At 41.8% G+C, this 23,263-nt stretch overlaps 1 pseudogene; it reads left to right on the forward strand.

The window, feature by feature from the left end:
* Positions 1-1,100: 1,100 nt before the first annotated feature.
* The window catches only part of LOC148030314 (uncharacterized), a 33,009-nt pseudogene continuing 10,846 nt past the window's right edge, over positions 1,101-23,263 (forward strand).

The following is a 23,263-nucleotide window of genomic DNA, read 5'->3' on the forward strand; positions in this document are numbered from 1 at the left end:
TACTTTGGCTGGTCCTTCTATAGGCTCACTCGCTTACCCTTGTCTTCTGGGGCCCCTAGCAAGCTCACTATCCTATCGCCTCTCTTAAACTTCATAAATCATTTTGATAGGTCTTGTGGCTTTTTCCATTCTCTAGCTTCCAACTCCCTAGGTTGTCTCTTCCTTCCCTCCTTCAACATTTTGCACTGCCTTAGGTTGACGGTAAGTCTCCCTTGGTGTATTTTGTAATAGGAGGCAAAGGTGTCTTAGGGTCGTTATTTGAGCTCACTTGCGATATAGAATAGAGCTCACTTGCGATATAGAATAGAGCTCTCTATTGTTACTAGAAGAGGGAGTCTCTCTTGGTGGTTGTGGCTCTGACCAGGGGATGACTTTTTTACTTGTCTTTCACGCTTGGACACTACATTTACTACAGAGCTAGAGGGCTACCAAATCATGACCAACCCTAATCAAAGAGGTGCCATCAAAACCTCAGAGTACAACCCAACTTATGTATCTCCAACCTCCTATAGGGTGTTGACCACCATTTGCAAATCGACTAGTCGAGGAGGGCACATCATGACCCACCCCTATTTGGATCACATGTTGATGAAGGAGGAGTTACACATTGCTAACCAAATAAACTCCATTGACTTGCTAATGGATGTCCTCACTTACTTCACCTACATAAGCATCCGACCCGTCAATGTAGACCATTATGCTCACATGGAATACAACCCAAACTTCTATGCTTGGCTCATGCGAAAGTAAAACACCGTGAGCATATGCTAAATTGCCTTAACCCTTCAACCTCTAATCCTAGGAAGGATTCTTCTCCTTTCCAAGGGAGGAGGGGATAAGGTGTGGAACATAAAAACAAACCCTAACCCTTAATCAACATGTCCAAAAGTAGAAAAGTATGGATAAAAACCAACTTATGATTGAGGAAAAGTGTCATAAACTTTTTGAGGAATGCATGGACTATTTAAAGGAAAAATTCATTTCTCTATTTAAGCATTTTAGTTTTCCATAAGTATTTTTCCATTTCCTACGTATCTTTTCATAGAAAATTTATCTAAAGAATAGTACTGGCAGCCGTGGCTTCATGGCAGGCACCTACAATGGCAGGACATGAGAAACCCAACAAGTTGCCATTCTCAGAGAATGAGCAAGTAAAGTATGGCCTCTCAATGGAAAGGAGGGCCTACAACCAATTCAAGTTCAGGCATGCCCTGAATTTGGAAGATGTAGTTATGGAAGAGCAGACCATAAAGCAAATTATGAATCAATGAAATTTGTAAAGTACGTGGAGAAAGTTGGGCAAGCCCATGACTATGAATAGTGCACAGAGTTCCTCCATACTTTCAACAGGAACCATGGCACTATGATTGTGCAGTAAGGAGAGACAACTCACTAAGTAGAAATTGAGCTAATCCCAGAGCTAGTGGAGAGAGCATTGGGCATGTCCCCAACAAAGTTGAAAGAAGGCCGAAAAGGGACATGTATAACATGTTGGGAATGAACAAAGTGCTAGTCCACACTAATGATGGCATCAACTTAGCTTATATCCTCGACCTAGAAGTCTAACTAGAAGCCAAAATGGTGCATGCCTTATTTTCCAGCCAAAGGTACAACACGTTGATGAGTAGGATCAATGTGGTAATGCTTGAAAACATTGCAGCCAAATCTTTTGATGTAGTGAACTTGAATGGCTTCATGCGGAAGACAATCGAGACTTCAACAAAGGCATTGGCTACAGGTGGAAGACCCGTAAGTGAGGAGCCCCCAACCTCCAAGGCAAGAAAGAAGCCTTCATCTAAGACCTCAACCATTGTATTTGGTGGGGTCTTGATGGCCATCATTAGGGAGGCATTGAGGGAGGTGCAAGAGGTGAAAAAGGAGTTGATGAGATATCAAATAGGTCACCTCCCTACCAAAAGTAGGAAAAATCTAGTGAGAGAACCGTGATTGACAAAGAAGGAGAGAAGGAAACACCATCTAGCCACGAAGGGGCCAAGGTCCAAGAAGAAAACCCCCCATAGGAAGGTGGAAGAAGAGATAAGGAAGAAAGAAAAAGTGGACTACCTCAAGGCCCAAAGGGAATCCAAGAGGGTGGATAAAGAGGGAAAGAGGAAGACATATGAAGAGGTTGAGGAGCTTAGAAGGAGAGAAGAAGAGAACATAGTCAGGGCCATCCGCATGTCAATGGAGCAACCCTCCAAAGAGAGGAGGATTTGGTTGCCACCCATGAGCTCGTTGTCGTGCTGCTGCGCATCCGAGCCGTAAACACCTCCATTTTTGTTGTGCATTTGTGTTATCTTTTCACGTGTGATTCATTCTGTGTGATTGATGCATTAAGATAATCCGTCCTTTCAGTACCCGCATCCAATGTACATATTCCACTTGTGTGTTTGTGTTTATGTGTGTTTCAATTTGTATGCATGTTGTATGTGTGATAGAAAAATATGAAAAACTGACGCCAAAGGACATTATCAAGCTGATAATTTCAATGATGATCTCCGAGAAAAGTGTAGGAAATCGTGGAATCAAAGGAGGCGGAGTAGAAGTTAACATTAATAAAGATTGATTCTTCCCTCCTGAATATGCTAGAATTTTCCATGCCAATGAAGTCAAGATTGCAAAGAAGGGAGGGGATACGGAGAATGCGGACATGAGGCGAATGGAGGAGATGAACCAGAGAGCTTTGTGACATCGAAGGTCATTGAAGCATTGAATCAGATCGTGCTATCGTGCTATTTTTCTGATGCTTGTGGTTCATGTCATCCATGGCTGAACTTATGGACCTTGCTTCGATTGGATCACAACAGAAATCCTTTGCTACATCTGATTTCAAAGGTTGGTTATAAATTGGTGCATTTGATACTATGGATTCATGGGAGAAATCATTGAGGTAGTAAAAGTGAAGGCTTTCTGTTTTGAAAGTTGGAGGGAAAGATAGAAAGCTTTGTACTTTCAGAATAGCCTTACGAATGCTATGTTGAGATTGGAGAGGGAAAAATCTAGGAAAAAGGGGGATATTTTTGAAAGGGCTATCAATGGCGGGCTCGCAGAAAAGTCTAAGAAGAAGGATGACGATGATCATGAGGGCGCGGCTATGACGGAGATGACTTCGATGACCAGGAAGATATAATGAAGATTGATGTCAGAGCTTTAAAACCAAAGACAGGTGAAAAGATGAAGTTGATGAAGAGGGAGGGCTCCATCGAATGACAGAAGAAGATCGTAGCCACAATAAAAGATCTGTTGAAATTAAACCTCGCACATTGCGGTTAAATTCGCTGAGATCCTGACCAAGATCAACTGATGGTCTGGCAAGGAGCTCGAGAAGGAGTCGAAGTTCCTGAAGAACGGCGATGCTAGGTTTGTGAAGATGATCCCCACCAAGCCCATGATTGTGGAGACCTTCTCTGAGTACCCGCCCCTCAAGCGCTTTGCTGTGCGTGACAGGAGGCAGAATCGATGAGGAACGAGGAGGCATAATCGATGAAAAACGAGGAGACGATGCCATAAGGTGACGACAAAGCTGCAGAAGACGAAGCCGAGAGGAAGAAGGCCAAATGCTTTGACTCGAAGCTGCGGAGGATGTGCAAAGAAAATAGACGAGTCAACATTGGATGTTGATAAGTTCGATGAAGCATGTTGAGGTGGACGACTCGAGGAGGGAACTCTCTGTCAGTGGAGTCAACATCATACCCGATCCATGCTCATCGCTTCGATCTATTCGAACATATATTCCAACACCGACAGACAGTAATCGCCAAAGAGGTAGAAATCCACGAAGGCTAATTACACGTGATTAAAAAATTTGGATTGTGAGCTCGATTGAGCCATAGACGATGATGGCTGGTTGAAGACTGGCTGAGACAGTTTCAAGGCAATTTGCTGACGATAAACAAAGATGCAGCACAAAGAGGCAGACTAGGGACAGCCTCAAGTATATGATGAACTTTGGCACAGAGAAGAACCTGCTTCTGTCAGCTCAGTTTCTACACAAGGAGCTGCCCGTCTGACTCGCCCACCGTGTCATTGAGCTTGAGAACCTGCCGCATGGCCTTTCCATCAAAGCTCCCATCCTCCAGGATGCTATACTTTTCAGTAGAGGTGAAGACTGCACTGTGAGAACATGGGATACAAGAACAACTGAACTTGCTCTGTAAATATCTGGTGTTCATTCCAATCGAATCTGGGGGTTGAGTGTATTGGATTCAAGTCATACAGAAGAAGTGTTTCCATTCTCTGCTGTCCACTGCTATTGTCTTCTCCTGTGGCAATCTCTTGCTAAAATTTGAATGTTGAGAATAGCCTTGAACTGGTGTTGAATGTTGGGTAGACTTATAGGTTGATTGCTCAATGATTAGATCGAGAAAAGGCTTAGAATTGCTGCCCAGCAAAACTCTTTCCAGCAGAACTCTTCAAGACTCTTCAAGCCTATGTGCCAATGGCATAACTGTCTTCAATCATTTGAATGCAAAACTAGTTATGAGATACTACAGATTTTTCTGAATATGGACCTCATGTAATTTACTTGACAAGGAATATAGTGAATTTTGGCATCAAAAATTCAATTTCTTCTTGTTAGCCTCTTTCCTTGTTGCAACTTGAACTCCGTGTTCAGCAGCCCTTACACGAAATCTACGACATTTCTGGTGAACCTGATGTGAAAGTGCTGCGTTAATTTTCAGCAAGATGGGAGACTCGCAAGAAGAGATGACAAATGACAATGTCATGAAGAACCTGTTTCAGTCATTTACAACCTATATGCTGCAGCAAGCTCACGTGGAACGTGAAAGTGATGCCATGGATGCCTTGAAAGCTGTCCAACAGGAGATGAAGCAGTTCAATGGCCAACAAGTGTCAACTTACCTGCATTTATATGAAGAAAAGATGAAGTTTTTTGGGGTTTCTCAAGATATTTGGAGCCGCTACTTCTTGCGGATTGTGTTGCGTGCTCTTGAAGTCTGAATTTCAGAAATTCAAGGAACACATGCTGGTTGGGCAGAGTTTAAGAAGGCATTAAAAGATGAATATTTCCTGGAGGATACAGGTCTTATGAACCGTAGGAATTTCTTAGCATGGGTTTCTATGCCTAATAAGGGACTTTCAATTACCGCCCTTCTGCGAGAGTTTGAGAGCCGCTATGATCAGTTGGATGGAACTGAGCAGCAAGCTTTGGAGATGCAAAAAGTGGAATTATTTTTACAAGCTGCTGATGCTGATTTACAGGAAAAGTTGGATGATCTTTTGGAAGATCAAGCTACCGATTCAGGTTTAAAGACCGAGTGGAGACATGTCATTGATGCTGTGAATGCTCTTGTTAAGAAGCAGCGCAGGAGAGTACGATTACATCGTAATACAGGATCAGCTTCTGAAAAATCCTTGGAGACCTCTTCTTCTACCCCTGCTGCAAGTTCTATGCCTAAGCCTACTCCTCCTATTGTGAATCCACTAGTTCCTACTGCTCGAGTGCCCTTATCTGTAGATGATGTTATTAAAGGCTTGGCAGATTTGACGATTGAAGTAGTCAAAGATGAAGTTGGAAAGTTAAAGGAGCAACTTATGTCAGTACCTGCTGTAGCACCTGCTCCAGCGACTGCTTTTCCAGCTGGCCAAAGAAAAGGGAGACGATGTATTTGGTGCAATAGTACAAAGCACCAACACTGCAGAGATTGTGATGCTTTTCAGGAAGCACGTAAGAAGAATGTAGTGTTCTGGGGACAAGATGGGAAGATATGGCTGACAGAGACTGGTGCTCCTCTTGACACGAACTTTGGTAAGGGAGGCATGAAGAAGCTCCTTGATGATATGGCTGCGCAATCAGCTTATGTGAGTGTTAGAGGAGATGCTTCAGCTTATGGAGTCTAGCTTGAGCAGAAATTAGATGGAGACTCTGCTTTATGGTCCTCTGCCTTGGAGATAGCGAGAAGAGGAAAGTTCAGGCATCCACTATGACTTGTGTGGGCTCCAGCATCCGAGGAGAAATGGGATGGGATTCTCCTGTTGACAGGTATTCTATTTTTGCTTATATGGCGAAAACACAGGGTTTAGATGCCATGGTTGAGGAAAAGAGAAGAAGAGATGAGGAGGGTCTCAGCACCTCCAAAAAGACTAGAGGGGGTGACTTTGTTTCACCACCTGTTATAGCTCCACCTATGACAAGTTCTCCAGCTCAATCAGGTCCTGAACAACCTATGGGAGACAAGCAGATGAAAGAGAAGAGGCAACCAAGAAAGGAGCGAGGATTCAAGCTCTTGTTAGACCTTGATATGCAGACGGATATGAGTAAGATTTTTCATGAAAGAATTTTGAATAGTGAAGTCACTTTTACTGTTGGAGAAGCTCTTGGGACTGCTAGAAGAGAAATATAGGATCAGATGCACGATCTTTTGCGGAGGAAACGACATGCGATGGAAGGACCTGCTTTACAGGGATTATGGCATGGAGTTCTTGGGGAAGAGCATGATGATGCAGTGATGGTTGAGAATGCTTCTGTCAATCCGCAATTGGAGAAAATAGTTCAGCCTATGCAGTATTAAGATGATGATACCCCTATCCTCATTCCTCGCAGCCATTTTTCACGTAGTCATTGGGCTAGAGCAACCACTGAGACGGTGGTAAGGATTGGAGAGAAACAGATTCCTTTGGTCGCTTTAGTCGATCGTGGTTTTGAGATTAATCTTATTGCTCGAGGTGTTTATGAGAGTGGCAAGTGGCCTATGGATGCAGAGCATGGTTGGCGCATAAGAGCCACCAATAATACTTCTGGTGATATGTATGCTGCTTGTCCGAGCATTAGAATTTCTATTGGTAATGTTGAAGAGGATTATCATTGCTTTGTTCAGGATTCTTGCTCTTATCCGATTATTCTTGGACAGCCTTTCATTACAGAAGCAAGAATGGAGATGAAAGTGATGGACGACGACTCAGCCTATGCACGGATACGTAGTAAGGATGGTATGCGAGCTGTTCAGTTTATGAATGTTGGGGTAAATCATCCGAGAAATAGGGACTCCTTGTGTGAGGCACCACTACCTGCGAAGGAGTTGGATTTTCATTAGGTACCGCTGTCTTGCGAGATGCCAGTGGTACAAAGTGGAGAAAAGAGGATATCTCGCCTCCTGGCAGCCACTCTTTCTCCACTAATTTTGTTGGTTTTTCTTCAGATAGTTCAGTGAGTTATCAGAAAATTTCAGATTTGTCTAGAGCTGCCAGGCAGTACATTGGTCGTAAGGAGAAAGAGTTGAAGATTGCAGGTATTTTGCAAGCAGAAGAGCATGTAGATGGGCTGTATGAAGGGATGTCTTATGCGGATACATTGTCTGAAATGGGTACAATGCTGAAAACTGATGTATGTAAGGGTTCAAAGATCATACCTGTGTAAACCTTGGATATGTTTCAGGAAATTTTTGATTTTATGCTGAAAACAGAGTTAGAGGGTGAGAAAACTCAGCAAACTAAATCTATGGCTGATCTTGATCAGCTTACAGAGTTGTAGAGGGTTGAAACCTTTCAGCCAACAGAGTTAAATGCTGGAAAAATTCAGCATATGGAGTATGAGGCTGCACCCATGCAGTCCATAGAGCCGAGGGCTAAATCCTTTCAGCCAACAGAGTTTAATGCTAAAAAATTTCAGCATACAGAGTTTCAGGCTGCACCCATGTAGTCCATAGAGCAAAGGGTTGAAAACTTTCAGCCAACAGAGTTGAGAGTTGCTGAAAATTTGCAGAAATTGCAGCAAAGAAAAGAGTGCTTGACTAATGCCAAGGTTGACACGAAGTATAAAACAGTTGATAAGAAGGTTAAGCCGGTTGCAGGGCCGCTTCCTCCTGATAGTGATGAGCAGATAGAAAAAGCTATGAAACAACCTATGTTGAGAGATCCTGCAAATATTGGACATAAATTTACAGCTGAAACTCTTGTAGAATTGAAGATTAGAAATGATGATTTCTTGCTTCCAGTGGAGAAAGAATGTTTTAGAGAGATGCTTGGACATCATGGTAAGGCATTTGCTTTCTTTCCTCATGAAATTGGCTGCATTAGTCCCGAATTGGTTGCGCCTATGGTCATCTTCACTGTCCCTCATGTGCCATGGAATATACGTCCTATACCTGTGCCTAAAGCACACTTGCCAAAGCTGATAGAGTTGCTGAATGAGAAGATTAAGATGGGGATTTTGGAACCCTCTTCTGCGCCCTATTCTAATAGGTGGTTTACTATACCAAAGAAGAATGGTACTTTGAGATTTATTCAGGATATGCAGCCCGTGAACAAAGTGACAATCAAGAATGTGGGAACAGGTCCAATTGTGGATGAGTTTGCTGAGGCTTTTGCAGGACGAGCCATCTATTCTCTAGGTGACTTGTATTCTAGTTATGATCAGTTTCAGCTTACCTTGGAAAGCAGGGATATTACTACTATGCGGACACCTATTGGTCTTGTGAGGATGTGTACCTTGCCTCAAGGTGCCACCAACTCAGTTGCTCATATGATGAATGCTATGCATAGAGTTCTACGAGACTATATTCCGCAATATACCATGCCTTTCCTAGATGATGTGCCTATTAAGGGTTGTGTAGAAGAAGAAAAGAATAAGAGTCTTGATTTGTGAGGATGTAGACAGTTTGTGGCTGAACACTTGGTTGCTTGTGAGCAAATATTGACACGATTAGAGGAGGTGAACTTGACTCTTTCAGGGCTGAAATCTGTCTTTGGTGTTAATGAAGTCATCATAGTTGGGCATATGGTTGGTTATTATGGCAGGAAGCCTTCACCTACAAAGGTGGATGCCATAAGCAGGATTGCAGAGTATTGCTCGACTACTTCAGAGGTGCACAGATTTGTGGGAGCTTGTGTATTTTATATGATTTGGATTCCTCATTTTGCTCACATAGCAGATGTTCTCTATCAGCTGCTTCGAAAGGGGCAGAAATTTCATTGGGATGAGAAGCATTCGAAAGCCATGCGTAAACTCAAGAAGCTGTTGCAGTCAGCTCCTGCTCTTCGCAAGGCGGATTATTAGTGTGGACGGCCAATCATGTTGACAGTTGATACTAGCCCTATTGGCATAGGCTAGGCAGTGGGACAGGATGATGCTGATGGAAATAGATATGCAATCCGCTTTGGAGCTAAAGTTCTTAATGAGCGACAGAGGAGATATCCACAAATTAAAAGAGAGTTGTGGGGAGTAGTCACTGCACTGAAGTGTGATAAAGGGTATTTTATTGGTGCTTCAGTTGTTGTGGAAACATATTGTTTGCCTTTGCTTGGCATGATTACTAGCTGCGATGCTTTGGTGGATTGCCTACATCAAATCATTGAATCCAGAATTTTGACATATAGCAGGAAAAGATAATCCAGTTTTGCTGACATGCTGTCTAGAGCGAGATATGAGGATGAGGAGTCAATGCTTGCAGAAGATGATGAGACAGAGTTTGCAGCTTCAGTCCTTGTTCATGATTGTCATGTATCTACTGTTGAAGCCTTTATTGAAGAACTCTATGTTGACGAGTGGCTGCAAATTGGACAGTATCTAAGTTCATTGACTCGAAGAGCTGATTGGACAGATGATGAATTCAAGAAAATCAGAAGAAAGGCTTATGGGTATTTTTTGAAAGATGGTTTTCTTTGGAAGCATCCAAAGAAGAGAGATGGCTTACCTTTGAGAGTAGTTTGTGAGGTAGCGATGCAAATACAGATTATGCAAGAGTTTCATGAGAGTTCTTGGGCTGGTCATAGAGGTGTGTGGGCTACCTATGAGAAAATCAAAGAAAGATACTGGTTGAAAGGGATGTAGAAAGTTGTTTCCCACTTTGTGGGGACTTGCAGGGATTGTCAGCTTTACTGTTTAGTGTGGCATCGTGATGAGTTGCATCCGACCTATCCACTATGTATTCATTATAAATGGGTGGTTGACTTGGTTACTTTGCTAGTGGGACTTTGGCAGATGAGATATCTTGTCTTGGCTAGGGAGGATCTTACAAACTATGTTGAAGGCAAATCTTTGCAGACGAAGACCACCACTACAGTATGTAAATTCTTATTGGAAGAAATATTTTGCGGGTATGGATGTATAGGCAAGATTAGAGCTGATCGTGGAGAGCTAGATGTAGACGAAGCTAGAGAATTTTTCTCATGGCTTGGGATTAAGTTGGCTCTTACTGCTGCCTATAATCCAGAGGGAAATGGCAAGAGCGAAATAGGACATCCGCCGATAGTTAAGGCATTGGCAAAAGCTTGTAGAGGTCAGATTGGAGATTTGGCCGAGATTATTGCCTTTTGCATTGTGGAAAGACCACTCTACACATAGCATGACTACTGGATATATGCCTGCAGAGTTGATGTATAGGCAAAAACCTGTCATGCCTATAGAAATCCGTGCTCTCATGTGGAGTGCTCTTCCATGGCAAGAGAATTTATCAAGGGAGGAGCTACTAGCTCTTCGGATTCATCAACTAGAGAGAAGGACAGAAGATGTGCAGCTAGCAGTTGATCTTTTGAAGGCAGCCCGACTCAGAAACAGGAACAGGTTTGATTTGAGGCATCGCTTGAGGCCTAGAACCATAAAAGAAGGAGATTGGGTTCTAGTCTATGACAGTAGTCTAGAGAATCAGCATAGTAGCATGAGAAAAATGGTTCAAAGATGGTTTGGACCGTATGAGGTGAAACAGGGTTTTGACAATGCTACCTATGAGTTGGCTGAATTGGATGGGACGATATTGAGGGTGCCCATTGCTGGAAAACGAGTCAAGATTTTCAAGAGAAGAGAAGATGAAGAGTATTCACTTGAAGCATTGGCAGAAGAAGAGCAGGTAGAAGAAAGTCTAGCAGAAGAAGCAGAGAATATGGATGATGAAGCTGATGGAGAAACATGTCTACTAGAAACTGATGAAGGACTGGACCTATTTGTGGACTTGGATGATCCTGGATAGTTGGCTCATCCGAAGGATGCGCAGGTTTAGAGGGGGTCGATGTCGTGCTGCTGCGCATCCGAGTCGTAAACACCTCCATTTTTGTTGTGCATTTGTGTTATCTTTTTGCGTGTGATTCATTGTGTGTGATTGATGCATTAAGATAATCCGTCCTTTCAGTACCCGCATCCAATGTACATATTCCACTTGTGTGTTTGTGTTTATGTGTGTTTCAGTTTGTATGCATGTTGTATGTGTGACAGAAAAATATGAAGATTTGATGCCAAAGGACATTATCAAGCTGATAATTTCAATGATGATCTCCAAGAAAAGTGCAGGAAATGGTGGAATCAAAGGAGGCGGAGTAGAAGTTAACATTAATAAAGATTGATTCTTCCCTCCTGAATATGCTAGAATTTGCCATGCCAATTAAGTCAAGACTGCAAAGAAAGGAGGGGATACGGAGAATGCGGACATGAGGCGAATGGAGGAGATGAACCAGAGAGCTTTGTGACATCGAAGGTCATTGAAGCATTGAATCAGATCGTGCTATCGTGCTATTTTTCTGATGCTTGTGGTTCATGTCATCCATGGCTGAACTTATGGACCTTGCTTCGATTGGATCACAACAGAAATCCTTTGCTACATCTGATTTCAAAGGTTGGTTAAAAATTGGTGTATTTGATACCATGGATTCATGGGAGAAATCATTGAGGTAGTAAAAGAGAAGGCTTTCTGTTTTGAAAGTTGGAGGGAAAGATAGAAAGCTTTGTACTTTCAGAATAGCCTTACGAATGCTATGTTGAGATTGGAGAGGGAAAAAGCTAGGAAAAAGGGGGATATTTTTGAAAGGGCTATCAATGGCGGGCTAGCAGAAAAGTCTGAGAAGAATGATGACGACGATCATGAGGGCGCGGCTATGATGGAGATGACTTCGATGAGCAGGAAGATATAATGAAGATTGATGTCAGAGCTCTAAAACCAAAGACAGGTGAAAAGACGAAGTTGATGAAAAGGGAGGGCTCCATCGAATGACAAAAGAAGATCGTAGCCACAATAAAAGATCTGTTAAAAGTAAACCTCGCACATTGCGGTCAAATTCGCTGAGATCCTGACCAAGATCGACCGACAGTCTGGCAAGGAGCTCGAGAAGGAGTCGAAGTTCCTGAAGAACGGCGATGCTGGGTTTGTGAAGATGATCCCCACCAAGCCCATGACTGTGGAGACCTTCTCTGAGTACCCGCCCCTCGGGTGCTTTGCTATGCATGATAGGAGGCAGAATCTATGAGGAACGAGGAGGCATAATCGATGAAAAATGAGGAGACGATGCTATAAGGTGACGACAAAGCTACAGAAGACGAAGCCGAGAGGAAGAAGGCCAAATGCTTTGACTCAAAGCTGCGGAGGATGTGCAAAGGAAATAGACGAGTCAACATTGGATGTTGATAAGTTCGATGAAGCCTGTTGAGGTGGATGACTAGAGGAGGGAACTCTCTGTCGGTGGAGTTGACAACATACCCGATCCACGCTCATCACTTCGGTCTATTCGAACATATATTCCAACATCGACAGAAAGTAATCGCCAAAGAGGTAGAAATCCACGAAGGCTAATTACACGTGATAAAAAAATTTGGATTGTGAGCTCGATTGAGCCATAGACGATGATGGCTGGTTGAAGACTGGCTGAGACGGTTTCAAGGCAATTTGCAGACGATAAACAGAGATGCAGCACGAAGAGGCAGACCAGGGACAGCCTCAAGTGTATGATGAACTTTGGCACAGAGAAGAACCTGCTTCTGTCAGCTCAGTTTCTACACAAGGAGCTGCCCGTCTGACTCGCCCACCGTGTCATTGAGCTTGAGAACCTGCCACATGGCCTTTCCATCAAAGCTCCCGTCCTCCAGGATGCTATACTTTTCAGTAGAGGTGAAGACTGCACTGTGAGAACATGGGATACAAGAACAACTGAACTTGATCTGTAAATATCTGGTGTTCATTCCAATCGAATCAGGGGGCTGAGTGTATTGGGTTCAAGTCATACAGAAGAAGTGTTTCCATTCTCTGCTGTCCACTGCTATTGTCTTCTCCTGTGGCAATCTCTTGCTGAAATTTGAATGCTGAGAACAGCCTTGAACTGGTGTTGAATGTTGGGTAGACTTATAGGTTGATTGCTCAATGATTAGATCGAGAAAAGGCTCAGAATTGCTACCCAGCAAAACTCTTTCTAGCAGAACTCTTCAAGACTCTTCAAGCCTATGTGCCAATGGCATAACTGTCTTCAATCATCTGAATGCAAAACTGGTTATGAGATACTACAGATTTTTCTGAATATGGACCTCATGTAATTTACTTGACAAGGAATATAGTGAATTTTGGCATCAAAAATTCGATTTCTTCTTGTTAGCCTCTTTCCTTGTTGCAACTTGAACTCCGTGTTCAGTAGCCCTTACACAAAATCTACGACACCGTATACAGAGAAGAAGGCTTGGGGACACGTTCCAAAGTGTCACAAATTATGGCACCGCTAGTAATAGAAGGCAAGGGTAAGGGTTTGATTGACCTTGCTCTACCTGTCCTAGTGCCTACCACCATAGTCTCTGCACCCACCAAGGCACTTCAACTATAGTAGATGCCACTAATCTTATGGCCTAGATGTAGTTTTAGTCAATAAAGAGATGGCTCAAGATGCAAGTGGAGGAACCCTCATGACACGAAAAAAAGAGACCAAAAACTGTGGATGTGAAGTTAAGACAAGATCCTAACAAACAGAAGGTAGAAGCATCCACAATGACTATCCCTACAGCACTACCATCGTCTACGAATTATGATGATTATGTCAAAGAACTCCTTTCCCATTTGGAAAGAGCAAAGGAGGAAACGAAGATGGATTTTGCTGAGTTAGAAGCAGAGAAAGACGCAGTAGGTGCCTTCTAGCTCAAGAATTAGTAGGAGCAAGAGGAAAGAGAAATAAGTGAGCTAAAGGTGGAGCTCATAACTAAGGAGGAGCAAGAGGAAAGTTGGCAAAAGAGGCTTGAAGATGAGAATTAGGAGTTGGTGGGACTTCAAAGAGAGTACAAGCTCCTAATTGTGCAACAAGAAGAGCTACAAGGACAGATAAAAAGGGTCGAGAATGCCAAGGAGGATTTCAAAGCTAGAGAAGAAGAGAGGGTCCAAAGATATGAGAACATGGAAACTTTGGAGAAGAGGGTGGTTATAGAACTATAAGAGCTGAAGAGACTAGAAAGTGAAATTAAGGAACAATAGCAAAGGATAAGAGCCTTAGCTCAAAGTCATAATGAAAGCTTGAAAGAGATGAACAGAAGAGTAGATGAATGGGTGGGCAGGAGTGAAGGAAGGGTAAGAGACTTAGCTAGTTGACTAGCCCTTGCAGCATGTGATAAGGTGTTAGCAAAAAGTAGGGCACAGGCCACGCAAATAAGCTTGGAATCCCAACAATGCACCTTCCTCAATACTCTCTTAGGTGCCATGACATATGATTTTTTATGTCGAGAAGTGCTTAAAAATAGCCAAAATTTACGAATATTGGGGGAAAAATAGACTTCGTCGAGGGCGGTGGTGGCAATTAGTACAATTTTAAGCAACAAGTCCCTAAAGTGCAAATGCTAATTTTCATGGGAAATCAAACGGTGGCAGATGGCCAAGCTAGAGTTTTCCTAGATGCAAAACGACGTCAAGAATCCAACGCAAGTGTCAAATCTCAATTCCGAGGTCGTTTGATCCCCCATTTAATCCTCGCAAGGTTCAAGGGTTTGAAGCAGCTACTAGATTTGAAAGCCGAGGACAGCATGACAAGGCCCAACTTTGTAGATTTTGATGCCACAGAACCACCCGTCCAGACGGATCTTGAATCTGATGTCGTTTGCCCCTCCAAAAGCGAAAAAACCATTTTCCAGAAGTGTGAAAGCAAAAGGCATGAACTAGATAAGTTGATTAAGAGTTCAAAAGCTCTTAACAAAGAGCTTAATGCTCACGAAATGAAACGTTGGTGGGGAGGGGGCGTCAGTTTTTTGCACCCCATTTTTTCCCCCATTCTTCATCATTTTCTGATCGGTGAAGGCAGGAGGAATCCTCCTCGCCCAAAGATGCTTCTATCCTTCGCCCTCCATTGCCACAAATGGATCAAGGGATGATGCACTAAGCAAAGAGATAAAAAACCACTCTTTCTCTCTCCTCTCTCTCTCTCCTGCATAGAGGCAATTCATGTGCAAGAAATCAAGAAGAAGAGGGGTTGAAGAATGCTTGTCCGGCTGTGATCGGATTGCTTCAAGACAAAGAGAAGGCTGAGGAAAGAGGTTCAACACTGAAGAATGGTTGCTGGTCGGTCTGTGGGCTGCCCTGAATAATTATTAAAAAACCCACAACACGCAAGACATGCGATATGCTCCAAGTTTACAAAGAAATTTGATTGTTTTTGTTGTTTCATGGTCCAAATGTTTTTCATATGCAATGAATTTTGGTTTGAATCTTGTTTACATAATGTTTGAGGGCTGTAACTACAAAAATGTAGAATCCATAATGATTTAGAGCCGTTACTAATTCTTTAAAACCCATAAAATGTCATTTTTAATGGAAATTAGTGGCTTTTTTCAATTTTGAGTTGGGAGAAAGTAGTGGAAATGGGATAAACTCAAAGAAAATGTTAAGTTTCAGTCAAACAATAATCCAATACAAATATATTAGAAAATACCTATTTTTCATGAATAATAAATAGCAAAAAATAAAGAAAAATGAGATTTTCGCACTCAAAAAATGTGGAAAATTAAGATTTATGTGTGTAAATGTTTGGCAAGGTTAAAGCATGAGTTCCATCCTTAGTTTGACCTTGTCCTTTATGTTATAGTATGTATTTATTGGTTTTTTCATACAAAAATGATACAAAACAACCATTTACACCTATGCACCGCAGCAACACCTAAACGGTGAGGGGGGGATGAAGTTTGTGCGACGATCTAATTGCTGAAAAGATAAAAATTCTTATTTCCCTCTTTGTGCATAGCATTTAGGGATCGTTCCATAATTAAATTAGGCGACTAGTAGCACGAAAATTCTGGTGCTAGTCTCTAAAGCAATGCAACCGTAACACTTAGTTAAAATTCATAAAAGGGTTGTTTTTGGCACCTCACATGGCTGGATTTTTTAATCATAAAATGGTTGTACACAATTGTCATACACCTTGCATCAAGCATGCCACGTGGTATCTCCTGGAATGAATTGCAATTGATTGATAAACTTTGACAAACGCCAAGAGGATAGGAAACCCAAGCTGTGGGTTAGACGGGTGCTTCCGTTGGGGAAAGTTTTGTGAGGCAAATCAAAATCTCCTGGAACACTGAATTATGAAAGAGTGGATTCTGTGCGAATGTTATATGTGTTAGGAATGCATCTTGGGTCAAATCCCCAAGGTTTAGGAGAGGCGCAGTGGAGTTGTGGCAATTAGCCGAGAGGTGCTTCCCTATGTTTGTATTACGAGGCATTATGCCTATATGTTATGGGATCTCCCTCTGAGGAGAAGGGAAGGTGAACATTAGACTACATATTGGATACAAGCACAAAATCGCCATGAGCATTTAGTGCAAAGTGAGTTTTAGATGCTCATGGCCCATGAGGCCGTGTGGTGGGATTGTCTGTCATATGCATGAGGTCCAGCTAGTGCCATAGCCAGTGCTGGCCCATTTTAGGTCCCATCAGTGGTGCATCTACCGAGAGCTGCTTATAAGTGGTGGTTTCTGAATCTTGGTCTTATAAGGGACGTCTTAGCTTTATTATATAGTTGATAACCACCTTGAAGCAATGGATGCTAAAATAGGTGAATTGAAGTTTTCGCCATGTACATGATGATGAAACCAAGGAATCCCCGTAACCCTAAAGATACCTTGTCCATTCTAAATGGTTTAGTGGGATCTTTGGCTAGAAATGTGATCGATTACTATACCCTTTCCCCTGAAAGTGACACCATGCTGGAGTTGGGGTCACTATGGGGAAATACCCATGGAGTAATCATGAGAGATAGTCCATGGGAGCTACAGGAAAGATTAGGGAGCAAAAGTGATGTTAGGATGGCAGAGTCGTTTATGATCCTCAAAAGCGATAAGTTTTTGAAGGAAAAGACCGTGATGCCACTAGTCAAAGTAATATATGCCTATGAGCAGGAGATACCTCCAATGCTAGGTCCTGATGCAATTGGATTCCAAAGCGCAATATTGCAGATCTATAAAGCATTGGATGATATCTACTATGTGGAAAACCCTTATCAGAAAGGAAGGTTCTATTAGGACCTACCTCCGATTCTAGGGAAACAGTAGCAAATGAGGATAGAATTACTAAAACACCAATATGAAGCGATGGAGTAGACTCCTTAGTGCATAGCACAGGACTCCCTAGACCACTCTGTGAGTTGGCAGAAAGGGATAGCAAGGATGATATTAACCTTCCTACACCAGTAAAGGTGGAAATGAAAGAGGTTGGAGACCCCAAGATACTAGAGTTAGGTCATGAATATGAGGATTTTAATGCCCTAGTGCTGATCTCGAAGGAAAGGACTAAATGCCCTCCTCCTTATAAGGATCTCCCAGTGTTTCATGGGCTAGTTAATGACATGGAGTACCTGCAAATGGAGTACGTGCATATCGAGTACCTATATGTGGAGTACCTGCATGTGGAGTCTGGGAAGTAGTGCTAGGCAAAGATGCCAGAGGCGTCCCAAACATGACACTGAACACCTCGTCCGCTGTGGGAGAGCGGCCAAGATATCTGGTCATCTCTCCCATCAAGTCTTCCCTACTAGGAAAACCTCTAAAAAATGCATTGACCCCCCGCCAAAGGAGGCCAATGTATCATTCATGCGATCCACATCTGGGTCATTGCTAGATGAACCAAGATACGACATCTGCATAAAAAACACAGGAAAAAGACAAATTTATTTGCATACAGAAAATCATATATTACCTACATTTTCAAATAGCTTTCTTTAGACATTGAGCATAACACTTAAGTGCTAATGCTTCTCTTAAACAAGAAAACTGATAAACACAAACATGGGATTGGTCACATTCATCATTGCAAAAATATATTGTTTACTATCAGAACTGGGAGACCTGGCGCGTGTATCCCCGCGTCTACATTGCAGGTTAGACGCGCTCTCAGACACGCTCCAGAGTGAACCTTATGTCCAACGCGTCTATGTACGCATCTAACATGCAGCACAAACGCGCTGCCAGAGGCACATCCCAGGTCAATGTGCGTGTATAATCGCGTGTAGAGTGCAGGTCAACCTTCTGTGCATCGCGTGTACACTGCAAAGCATACACGCCAGCACGCGCGCTCTAAGACGCGCCCTCAAACGCTTTGAGAGGAAAAAAATTTCGTGTCTATGTCTGTGTCTACACTGAGATGTAGACGCGCTATCAGACGTATCCGGTCGGCCGATTTTAAACCGACGACCGCCGCCATTGATGATTTACAAAATGCAATACATAATGGAATCACAAATCCTAAATAAACAGACACAGTAGAGAGAGGAAGAGAGAAACAAAGAGAGAGAGAGAGAGAGAGAGAGAGAGAGAGAGAGAGAGAGAGAGAGAGAGAGAGAGAGAGAGAGTCACCTTGGGCGTTTGGTGTGGTGGGTGGTGGCACTTCTTCCTTCTCCTTCTTCATCTCCTTGGTAAGTTACCCTCCCTTGATGCTTGTTTGCTTGCTTGTTGCTTCTTCTTGTTCTCCTCTTTCTTGTTCTCTCTTTCTTCCTCTCCTTGGCTTTCCTTTTTCCCTTCTTGTGTGTTTGAAATGAAAGAAGAGGTGAGTCATGAGGAGGTGAGGCATGAAGAGACTAGGTGAGGCATGAAGAGACTGCATGTTAGCTAAACTCAAGCTTCAGAACCGCAAAAAACGCATGAAAGGAAAGGCGCAGTTTGAAAAGAAATGATTCAAGTATGGTTTGAATTTTGATGTGTGCATCTATTTTCGCATGTATATGTGCATCTATTGTTCGGATAGATGCGAATATAGACGCGTAGTTAAACGCAGATATAGACGTGCATTTGGGATTTATCATAATTTTTTGTTTTTAAGATAAGTTTTGATAGTGAATTCTTATCATAAGTTTTAATGTATTTATGATGATTTTTGTGTATTTAAAATTAAGATCTTATATAAACATATGAATGACAAATATTTTGATGTTGTCATGAATTAGGTTTAATCTTGTCGACGTTGTCATTACCTAGTGCGGTGCAAGCTGGTGAGTCAATGAGCACATCCTCAAGTGAGGATGAAACATTTGCGTCTTCATAATCGAGATGCATGTCTACGACAAAAAATTAAATGCATGTGTGATCGTTGTCGAGGGTGTATTTTTCGAGCACGTTGAATTGCAATGTCACACCTCAGCTTGTATGGAGAATGGGACCGAGAAAAATCATCGGTATTCATTGTTTTTTTTACCACTAAGATTGCATGTCTATGTTACGGGAATTATATATCAACATACATGAAACTCCCTTTTGTGGTTAAGCAGGATGCGGTACCACATCCTCAGATGCTCCCTCCCGGGCGTCGAGAGGTTGCAAAACATCGACGCGAGGAGGCAGAGTCTTCAAGAAGAGTAGAGACTGACGACCATGATAGTAGCCCTCATGAAATGCCCCATCAAGTCGTAGAGGATGAGATTTTGGACAACATGGTACATTATTCAATGCACTTTGGTGTGAGGGTAAACATTTTTCGAACTCAACGTATAGATGAAAAGAGAAATACCAAAGATTGTGGTGTCCTTGCTCACTTTGAGGCTGCCAATGGTACCATGGAAGGTTATTGTGGCTTCATCTAAGATATTCTGAAGCTTGACTTAAGACGATTCTTTATATATGTACTGGATGTGAAGTGGTTTAAAGAAGTGGTAACAAATGGTGAGCATTGCACAATCAGACGTCATCCAAGTGGTTTTGTAATCATTGACTCTACAAAATTTCACCAAAACAAGAATGACACATTAGTACTACCTCAACAATGCGAGCATGTATATATGCAAAGGCTAATTTTTTTATATGTATACATGTGATACATATACAAAATATAATAAGTACTTAAATTTTTTGCTTTTTTTTTCAAATATAGGTTGTGTATCATCCAATGGTAAACAATAACCGATGGTGGCATGTCATCCCTATATCTAATCGTTCAAAACCAATATATTGTAATATTACCGACATGGAGATAACAGATGACAATCCAACAATTAGTGATGATGTGCATGATGACACCATAATGGATGATATGCATGATATAGTACAAGATGAACCTCGCGAAGATGTTCAAGGAAACGCAGAAGAAGACAATAATGTGATTGTCGATGATATTGATGAAGTTATTGAGCAATATAGCAACACATCTGATAGTGGGATAGACTTATTTGTTTCGTTACCTCTTGGTAACATAGACCTAGAAGTAGATAGTTTAGCAAGGGCTGATCTCATTGAAGATGAGATAGATCATTCACTGTAACATACTTAATTTGCTTATTGATTCAATGTGTATTCCTAATTCTATGCTTTTTATCATGTGCACACGTGCATACTCAAGAATCAATAGTTAATTTTAAAGCTAAATTGAATTTTCCATAATAAAAAGAAAGTATCTTTTATCATCTTCAAGTACGTAGAGAAATTACGAGATACATATTGCAATGCTTGCTACTAATTGTAAGGTTTTTGTCGCTTGCCGCTAATTACTTATATCAGGCTTGTCAACTGGAGAAACTGCCATTCATTAGAGAGCAATGAAAAAGTAATTATTAACTCTATTTTTTTAATTCAATGATTCAATGTGTATTCTTAATTCTATGCTTTTTATCATGCGCACATGTGCATGCTCAAGAATCAATTTCAGGTGGTTAAATAATTATTAACTTTGGTTTTTTAATTATGTGAATTGCTAATTTTAGGTGGTTAAATAATTGTGCGTCTGCTGGCGCGTCTATATTAGCGTCTATTTGCGTGGATATATAGATGCAAAATTCGCGTCTATTTACACGCACGTTTACACGCACTTATAGACGCTCTGATAGACGCGCTCGACTTTGCGCGTCTAACATGCGCGTCTATGCCTCGTTTCTGTTGTAGTGGAGAGAGATTGGAGCTGGTTTATCAAAATCAGAAAAGAGGAAAATCAGACAACAGGCTTTGAAGTTTTCTTTGATCACAGGAACACTATATCGACAAGGTGTTGATGATATCTACCGCCGATGTGTGATGCCTGCCGATGTTCCTTTCATCTTGGAAGAGTGCCATGAGTCTGCACATGGAGGGTACTTCACTGGACAGTTGACGGTACAAAATCCTTTAAGAGCTGGATATTGGTGGCCATCCATCTTCCAAGATTCCTTTGAGTATGTTAAGAGATGTGATACATGTCAAAGACATGACAACAGAGAGAATAGAAAATGCCGCTTACGCCTATCATGGCTATCCTTCGATTTGAGAAGTAGGGCATTGACTTTGTGGGTTCTATCACCCCGTCGTCTACTTCCCAGAAAAGGTACATTATAGTAGCAACTGATTATTTTACAAAATGGTCAGAAGTGCGTGCGACGAGGCAGGACAATGCAAAAGAGACTGCAAGTTTTCTTTTAGAGTAGATTATCTGCCATTTCGGTCCACCGAAGGAACTAGTGTCGGACCGTGGAATCCATTTTTTGAATAAAGTGATCAAAAGCTTGACTGGCAAATCAAGCACAATAAAATGATCCCCTATAATCCGCAAGCAAATGGGCAAGTTGAAAGTACTAATAAGCAGCTTGTGGCTATCTTGTCTAAAATAGTCTCAGAGAAGAAATGAGACTCGGACAGGAAGTTGTATGTGGCAGTATGGGCGTACAATACAATGTTCAAGTGAGCTACTAGCCATACTCCATTTAAATTAGTTTATGGAGAAGAGCGTGTGTTACCCCTTGAAATCGAGTTGCCAACCATACGGTTTGCAATTAACCACTCTTTGGGAGATGAGGATTCACTCTTTGAATGTTTCACGACCATAGCCCACCTGGATGAGTTGAAATTGCAGAGCTTATTACACCACGAGGTAGTTAAACGCCGGATGAAGCAGTTGCATGACCTTAAAGCAAAGAAGTATACCTTTAAAAAAGGGCAATTAGTTTTGTACTATGATGTGCGTAGGGAGCTATTTCCAGGGAACACTACAAGGGTACACACATATAGCGACGCTAATTAGCGATGTTTTTTTTTCAGTATTGCTATTTACGTCGCTAATCCTCAAAATATTTTAAGTCAAAAAATGTGTCGGTATTAGCGTCGCTATTTAGCGATGCAAATATCGACGTAAATAACGACGGTAATAGTGATGACTTACTCTAGTAACATTTTGCGAAAACCCGAATGTTCTTTCAAACGTGCGCGCGAAGGCGGAGAGAAAGAGAAAGCGAGGTGAACAAGAGAGGAAGGTGAGAAAGGGAAGTGATCAAGGAAGAAAGCCGTGAGTCGCACGCGAGGAGAGGAGCGTCCCCCGCACGAAGAGGTCATGGAAGAAGAAGAGAGCATGACGGTATGCCCTATTTTGGTTTCTTTACAATCTTTGTTTTGCTTTACAATGTAGGTTAGAAAGTGTTGGTTTCTCTTTGATCTTTGTGTTGCTTTGTGTTGCTTTGCAATGTAGGTTAGGAAGTGTTAAAAGAGAGAGAAATAGAAGCGAGTGTTTTCAAATTTCTTCTTGTGTTGGTTTTTATTCTTTGTAATGTAAGCTAGAAAGTGTTGGTTTTTCTTCAATCTTTGTGTTGCTTTAATTTGCAATATAGGTTAGGAAGTGCTGAAAGAGAGAAATGGAAGAGAGTGTTTTTATATTTTTTTCTTGTGTTGGTTCTCTTCAATCTTTGCAATGTATATAGGGTAGGAAGTGTTGAAAGAAAGAGAAATGGAAAGGAGTGTGAAGGGGGATGCTTGTTTTACTTGATTAAAATTTTAGAGAGAGAGTGAGAGAGATAGAGATGTAGAGAAAGAGAAATGAGATGCTTGTGTGTGAGCATAGTTTAGAGCCGACCTCAAAGATAGATAAGTTTAGAGCCGAACTCAAAGAGATAGGTACGAAAATTAAAAAAAAAGACCTGAAATATATATAGTGGAGTGGTCCCAATATACAATATAGAATCGTTATTAAATTATCATTCCATTACATCGCAGTCAAGATTTCTAGCACTCATGACCAACATGGTGGTGATCATGAGGCTTGGCTCAATCAACGTGTCCCCTGTCCATGCACGCAGTGCAAATTGGCCATTCGTCGGAAACCTCGTTTGTCCATAGAGCATGTGCAACGGTATGGAGAGTTTCGAGTTG

The sequence above is a fragment of the Lygodium microphyllum genome, chromosome 10 (assembly GCF_053477565.2).
Source record: "Lygodium microphyllum isolate KBCC chromosome 10, Lygodium_microphyllum_v1.1.10, whole genome shotgun sequence".
Taxonomy (NCBI): Eukaryota; Viridiplantae; Streptophyta; class Polypodiopsida; order Schizaeales; family Lygodiaceae; genus Lygodium; species Lygodium microphyllum.